Raw genomic sequence first — 8,416 nt, 5'->3', positions numbered from 1 at the left:
GAGGATGTATCTAGAGTCTATACATTATGACTCACAACATGTCAGTCCTGTTGAGAGTTTGAGGATGTATCTAGAGTCTATACATTATGACTCACAACATGTCAGTCCTGTTGAGAGTTTGAGGATGTATCTAGAGTCTATACATTATGACTCACAACATGTCTTCCCCCCCCCCAAAAAAATGTGTTTTATTGGTCACAGACACCAGATAGGTGCAGTGAAACATGCAACAATGGGATTTGATGCCTGATCTTAGATCAGATTATAATCATGTTTATTACGACAATAAATGGCTTTATGTAACCTCAGGCTACCTTAGAGTCAGTTCTGAGATCAGTATAAAGATGCAGTAGATATCATACACCGATGGCTGATCTCGAGGAACTGAAACCTCAAAAGCTACAGTAACTATTTTGACAGTGTGTCTTGTCAAGTGTGTTGCTATCAAAACACAAGTCTTGCTGTGAGGAAGCATCTGAAGTAATGACAGACAACAACAGCAAACCTACTCAGGTCCCTACTTTGGCAAAGTCAAAGAAAGAAAGGCTAGAAGAAGCCATTGCAAGAGCAATAAACTACAGGTGTAGGATCTTAATTTGAATAGTATTGTCGCAGCAAAATAATCCTGCAGCAACAGGATTTGAACATTTAGTCCATAATGTTGCTTGATCAGTGGTTAGGCTATTACATGGCCAAAATTAGGCTACATGAAAAGTGCAATACTGTCAATATGACCATGTGTTATTGCGAGTTTTCAGTGAATTTATGTAAATCAAGCTCATCTGCGTTTCCTGTGGTGCAGGAAATTTCTCCGCAACAAAATAGTGATCAAATTAGGATCCTACATCTGCATAGCCTACCTGTAATGTGAATAAACATGGAGGTTTGTTATCACTGCTATTGACTTTTTTAAGAAGATAATTATGAGTGGCTTACTGTGACTGAGAATTGGCATTAGTTTGCACATAAACACCTGTTGATTAAAAGTTTACATATCATTGAATGAGTGTTATATTTCTCATAGCACCTATCTGTTTTTCTAAGCAGTACTTACCAGTGGGGCTTATTATACAAACATGTTGTGATATCAAATAATTAAACAATTTCAACATCGGATCATCATGACAGATGTGTGAATACGGAGCCAGAGTCCTTTCCTCAGTCTGTAGGGCTTTAAAGACATGTCAAGGTTTGACAGCTGTGAAAACACAGCACTGTGTTCACAGATCTAAATGGAAACCTGATGAATACCTGTATCTTCCTGCTTAGGAATTGTGGGGATTTAAGTAGCGGGTGAAAAGCTTGTCAGGAACTGACAAACAAAGATGTAATTGTACACAACCGGAGAGTTGCAACCCTTTTGACCAAAGAACCAATTACGGGTTGTGTTAGTAGTTTATACCATTGTAATAAAAATGTTCACATACAGTACCAGTCAAAAGTTTAGACACACCGACTGATTCAAGAGTTTTCCTTCATTTTACTATTTTCTACATTGTAGAATAATAGTGAAGACATCAAAACAATGAAAAAACACATATGGAATCATGTAGTAACCAAAAAAGTGTTAAACAAATCAAAATATATTTTAGATTTTCTTCAAAGTAGCCACCCTTTGCCTTGATGACAGCTTTGCACACTCTTGACATTCTTTCAACCAGCTTCACCTGGAATGCTTTTCCAACTGTCTTGAAGAAGTTCCCACAAATGCTGAGCACTTATTGGCTGCTTTTCCTTCCCTCTGTGGTCCAACTCATCCCAAACCATCACAATTGGGTTGAGTTTGGGTGATTGTGGAGGCCAGGTCATCTGATGCAGCACTCCATCACTCTCCATCTTGGTCAAATAGCCCTTACACAGCCTGGAGGTGTGTTGGGTCATTGTCCTGTTGTAAAACAAATGATAGTTCCACTAAGCCCAAACCAGATGGGATGGCGTATCGCTGCAGAATGCTGTGGTAGCCATGCTGGTTACGTGTGCCTTGAATTCTAAATAAATCACTGACAGTGTCACCAGCAAAGCACCCCCACACCGCCTCCTCCATGCTTCACGGTGGGAACCACACATGCAGAGATTATCCGTTCACCTACTCTGCGTCTCACGAAGACACAGCAGTTGGAACCAAAAATCTCAAATCTAGACTCATCAGTCCAAAGGACAGATTTCCACCGGTCTAATGTCCATTGCTCGTGTTTCTTGGCCCAAGCAAGTCTCTTCTTATTTGTTTCCTTTAGTAGTGGTTTCTTTGCAGCAATTTGACCATGAAGGCCTGATTCACGCAGTCTCCTCTGAACAGTTGATGTTGAGATGTCTGTTACTTGAACTCTGTGAAGCATTTATTTGGGCTGCAATTTCATAGGCTGGTAACTCTAATGAACTGATCCTCTGCAGCAGAGGTAACTCCGTGTCTTCCTTTCCTGTGGTGGTCCTCATGAGAGCCAGTTTCATCATAGCGCTTGATGGTTTTTACGACTGCACTTGAAGATACTTTCAAAGTTCTTGAAATTTTCCGCATTGACTGATCTTCATGTCTTCAAGTAATGGTGGAATGTCGTTTCTCTTTGCTTATTTGAGCTGTTCTTGCCATAATATGGACTTGGTCTTTTACAATATAGGGCTATCTTCTGTATACCACCCCTACCTTGTCACAACACAGCTGATTAGCTCAAACGCATTTAGAAGGAAATACATTTCACAAATTATATTTTAACAAGGCATCTGTTAATTGAAATGCATTCCAGGTGACTACCTCATGAAGCTGGATGAGAGAATGCCAAGAGTTTGCGAAGCTGTCATCAAGGCAAAGGGTGACTATTTGAAGAATCTCAAATAAAAAATATATTTTGATTTGTTTAACACTTTTTGGGTTATTACATGATTCCATATGTGTTATTTCATAGTTTTGATGTCTTCACTATTATTCTACAATGTAGAAAATAGTACAAATAAAGAAAAACCCTTGAATGTGTAGGTGTGTCCAAACTTTTGACTGGTACTGTATGTTAAATTGTGGTGATAAGAGATTATGCCTTATCACCAAGCAGCGGAAGTATTTGTTTGGTTACATCTTATTTAACATGAAGCATATCATTGAGGTGTTTAAAAGACCCATGTATTGCCTGAAGTGCTAACTCACTGGGCAAAAACTGGTTGAATCAATGTTGTTTCCACGTAATTGTACTTCCACGAAAAATAAGGCAGAGACTCAATTTCATGGGAAGCCACTCTTCCTCTCCTTCCTCCCCCGCTCACCCCTCCCTCCGTCTGCTCTGCCCTGTCAGAAACCCAGACGATGAAGAGATACATCCGTCCTAATGAACTAGAACAAAATAAGGAGTTACAGCTTCTCCGGTGCTAAACACTTACATGTGTCTCTACTGGGAAACATGAGCCTCCATTCAGGTGCAGGTAAGGGGAAAAATGCTGATGTGAGGGTGGGGAGCCCGAGCCAGTCACTGCGGTTGTGGCAAGCGGAGGCATTAACAAGGTGTTGACACACATGGATCCAAACAGAGGCGTCAGTGATGCACGGACTGACATCTGCAATCAGGCATGGCCTAAATTGTGGGCTACACCACGAGATAGTTAAAGAGAGCTGGATATACTGTCTCTATAGGGTTGGAGTTGAACTCAGAGAGAGAGGGAGAGGAGAGAGATCAAGAGAGAGAGATGGAGACCAACTAAAAGAAAGGTAAGAAGGAATGTATGTTTTTTGTATTATTAGGACGGTGACAGAGTGCAAGCACAGCTTTACAAACTCCAGCGATGCACAAATGTAATCACACTACAATCACAGTTGTCATGGGAGAGCAACATTGCATAAAACTCTTCATATTAGGTGAGACTGTCATAGTGACAATAGCCTCTATCCCTGGCTGTATTTTCTGTCTCAGGGATACTCACACAGTGAATTAACGGCGGTGGCGGGCCCTGGGCTGCACGCAGCTTCAGTTATGTAAACCGACCCAGGCTGGGAGCCAGTCAACCGTCCACGGGACTTTGCATCAAGACCAGGCCCCATCCAGCTGCAATGCAAACAAGACTGAAGCCTACTGATCCTGGGTGTACTGGTTGTGTCAGCACACAAACACACACAGGGTGAACAACAGACACATGTGGGCAAACACACACTGTACGCAGAGTATGCAAACATAATTTGATCAAATGCACACGCTAATACACATAAGCACAGAGATGACAGATACAAATAGTTACCTCATGCAAAAAGTAGAACCAACACAATATTTTTTACAATTATGATATCTAAACAAACAAGATAGCCATAAGTGACACATATGTGGAATAAGTGGAATAAATTGCCTAGTCAGGAATTAGCCTAATATTTAAATCTAAACTTTTTCGAAGTAAAATATTTTTGTGCATATAGGTACCCAAATACTGTATTTAAAAAAAGTTTTGATTGAAATATTAGGCTAATTCCTGACTAGGAAATGTATTCCATGAAGTAACATCAGAAGTGGTGTCTGTCACGGTTGTCGTAGGGTAAAGACCAAGACGCAGCGGGAAAATATATACTCATCTTCTTTTTATTTGGTGAAGAAGGGAAACACAATAAACGTATACAAAACACAAACAAACTGGACAGTCTTGTCAGGCACACAGCTAAACAAGCACAATCTCCCACAAAAACCCATGAAAAACAAACTCCTAATTATAGGACCCTCAATCAGAGGCAAAAATAACCAGCTGCCTCCAATTGAAGGTCCAACCCCAATTAACTAAACATAGAAATACAATAGACTAGATAGAACATAGAAAAATACTAACATAGAACATAGACTAACAAACCCCGGACCACATAAACCAAACACCCCTCTACCTAAATACATAGCCCAAACCACATAAAACAAACACCCCCTGCCACGTCCTGACCAAACTATAATAACAAATAACCCCTATTACTGGTCAGGACGTGACAGTGTCTGCTAGTGTATAGTTAGTTATGTTGTTTTTTATTGTGCATAATATGTTGCGACCCTAATCAAAAAGTATTTAATAACTCAAAATAACAAAACGTAGCTATATGTTGTTGTAACATTTAAATTTAAAAAACGTTTTCATTTTTTTGCACTGCATGGATCAACGGTGCGATTGAATGCAGCATTGCAGTATGGTGCACTCAAAATGTATTGTAGTTGAGTAGCCAGTCTAGGCTATTTCTCAAATGTTGCTGTAATAGGCCTACATCTATCTCCGTTGCATGGTGTTTAGTTGCAGGTTTTGTTTTTTAGTTATTCATTGTCAAGCTTTAAAAACCGAAGCCAGACTGCAACATTTTAGTAGCCTATCTAGGATTGTGGATTATGTGTCTGTACACTTTCCTTCCGCTGCGCGCTGTAAATGGGACACAAGAAAGCATTAAGTTAAAGTTAAATTCACCGATGAGAGCGCATCGGGCTGTAATGGTAAGTAGATGACTCATCTGTTGACTCGTTTATACTCGCCGGTGTGTACTATTTGGCCCGCGGGGCCTTGTGTTTGACACATGTGCGCTAGCCTGCTAGCCACGTTATGACTGATTCGTGAACGTTGCCATTGCTAGTTTGATTGTATTGACATTCCCAGACTTAGTTACGGTCATCCGTTTTTGTTAAACATATTGAAGTAGTGCATCCCGAATGGGTGGAGGCTGCAAACATTGTACTGTGATTTACTGATAGCAAATTTTTGGGACTACCAAGAAATGTATTGGTGAATTATATTAATACTGCATCCATCTATTCTGCCAACAATGCCTTACTGTACGACATGTACTTTTTTGTCAAATATAAACTATTTTTAAAACCTCTTATAAAGATGGTTTTGAAGCATAAACTGGGATTTTTATATTTTTTTTACTGATTTGACTTTCATATCTGCAAAGTATGTTTTACAACACTGTCAGTTACACTTTAAACTGTGGCATATCTTACAGAAAATTCACCTCAGTGATCACATGAGAACTCTCTCTCCTCCACCTCTCCGCTCTCAGGGACCCTAACCACCATGGAGACCAGACTGAAGAGGTCCTCACCCAGTCCCTGACCCTAGCCATTGTTCCCAACCATTAGCGTGGCAAACACCAACCCCAAATAACCCACCTGTACACGGCCAGCGAATGGTTAAAGCAAAGCGCTGACATTCAAATTGCTTGATTTGTTTCTCTTTGTTTGCAGAGAGCCGTTTCTCCCTGTCAGCCAGAGTGCTGGTATAGAGACTGTGCCTTGCGCTCTTCATTTGCGTTGGATGGTTACTGCGACGCGGCACAGCTGGACAGATTCATTCCACGACCAGACAGTGGTCATATGCCTCTGGGTTGCAGTGATGCGCAGCTGGATGCAGATGGCGGCCACATCCTCTCGAAGTTTCACCAATGCGTAGCTACAGGCCTCTTTGCTGTGGGGTCCTTAATGTGTCCACTCATGCTGAACTAAAGCACCCTTTAAATTTGACATGAGGAAAAGGTTTTAAACTAAAGTTTGTTTTTAAAATGAGTATTTGCAAAGAAATAAATGTTAACTATAATCGACATAACAATTCACATTTCCTGTTGCTGCAGGATTATTTTCCTGCTTTAGCAAACTGCAAAAATCTGTAAGCCACCTTGAGAAACAAGTTCCTATCTAAATACACTTCACTTCTGTAACAATAACTGGAAAGCAGACCTAAAACCACTTGGTCTAGTTTTGATATTGTCAATTGAGAATCACTCTTGCCCACTAAAACCTCACCTTTTCTTTCCTTGTCATGTCCCTATCATTTAGTTGAATCATTAAAACATGAGTAGCCAAGGTTTCAGATTTAGTAGGAAATGTTGATACTACTATGTCCTGTCATAATTCTGAATCATAAACAAGATTTTATCAAATATTAAAACAAGTGGGGCTATTGTGCGTGAGGGCCATGTGACGAGGCGTTTATAAACCGTGGAAAATATGAGCTTGTGCTCATCACCCACAGTGATTGTCTGTTAAATGAGTCGATCCTATTGTTCACGACCGTGGAGCATGAGGTACAGGCTTATGTGAAAAAAGGTGAGGTCCAATGCAGATACTGTTTAACTTGTTCACCTGTCATCAGTATACAGTATGTATCATTAACCATGTACAATAACAAGGCATCTTGTTAGATCTATTTATCCTAGCTCATATATCTAACATATCCATTAGGTATGAAAATCGACCTTTTTGAATTTCTAAAACATACTGATCTTTATACTAAATGCAACACTATTGAAAGTTAGTGCTTGGCAAACCCATACTGTCATCCATCTTTGAATGTATTTTCCAAATGTTAAAGGTCCATTACAATTCAAAATAGGCCATTATGCGTAGAGTACAGAATTCATTTGCATCATTAAAAACACCTGGTCTTTCCAAAAATGTGCATCACATGATCAATCTATTCTCTCCGTATCTATGAATGGCTATGACTGACACACACAAACAGCCCAGCAGGCAGTGAGTGGATGGCGTATTTGCATGTCACGATCTCCTCTCACTGGGTGTCCAGACGGGGGTGTTAGCCGGCTTTGCATGCACTAAACACACACCCCCCCGTTTTACATACAGCTTCAATGGAGGACCCTGGGGCCAGTGTGTGGCATCTCACAACTTTCTTTAGATTATCAATAAACGTGCAGTGCTATTTATATCATTGCAGACAATGACAACAATGAGCAATGTTGATCAGATGGTCATGGAATATTTACGACACCAGCTGGCCTATTTTGTTTACCCATAAAGCATCACTAACATACGGTAGATACATAAACAGTTGTTGTTAAAACTGACACAGCTTTTGAATATTGAATTAAACATTGTACCATGTACCATGTACAGTCCATTCTCCATATAAACAGAAAAGGGCCAAATAAGTTTTCTTCCATAGACCAGTCATTTCACTTGAGGCTAACTAGGACTTACTTGAAAAATGTGATATCAATATCTCTGACTTCCTCAGTGAAATAAAATACAAATATTGTATATTCAATAGAATTATATAATATTGAACCCATCAATACGCAGGTTATGAATGTCTGTCATCACAGGAGCCTTGCCTCAATGCTGACACGGGGCCAAGAAGCGGCCATTGTGCGATGCCCCGGGTAATTCCTTCGGGCGCTAGGGATTACCAGGAAATGACAGCTATGTGGAATTTTACGGGAACCCAGGGCGTATTCACCTCTGTGGTGATGACACCTCATGGTGTAAGGCCCTTAGCTCCAGGGCCTACAGACCAGGGGACCCACAGCTCCAGCCCACCCCAGGAGACAGGGCCTTTCATCGGGCTGTTGTCTGGGGGAAGCCTCCCTCCCTCCACCTCTCTGGGTCTGACACTAGCACTTCGTGTAACTCTGTTAGTGTTGAGTGCTGGGAGAGCGCAGCAGGGGTTTTCCCATTCTGTTTGCTTAAAA

At 40.7% G+C, this 8,416-nt stretch overlaps 1 long non-coding RNA gene across 1 annotated transcript; it reads left to right on the top strand.

The window, feature by feature from the left end:
- Positions 1 to 5,155: 5,155 nt before the first annotated feature.
- Positions 5,156 to 7,382, top strand: LOC115202035 (uncharacterized). Its single transcript, XR_003879879.1, has 2 exons — positions 5,156 to 5,426; positions 6,177 to 7,382. It is a non-coding gene; the product is annotated as an uncharacterized LOC115202035 (long non-coding RNA).
- The last annotated feature ends 1,034 nt before the right edge of the window (positions 7,383 to 8,416 follow it).

Source organism: Salmo trutta, chromosome 11 (assembly GCF_901001165.1).
Source record: "Salmo trutta chromosome 11, fSalTru1.1, whole genome shotgun sequence".
Lineage (NCBI taxonomy): Eukaryota > Metazoa > Chordata > Actinopteri > Salmoniformes > Salmonidae > Salmo > Salmo trutta.
The sequence above is the reverse complement of the archived record's forward strand: the minus strand, read 5'-3'. Positions and strand labels throughout refer to the sequence as shown.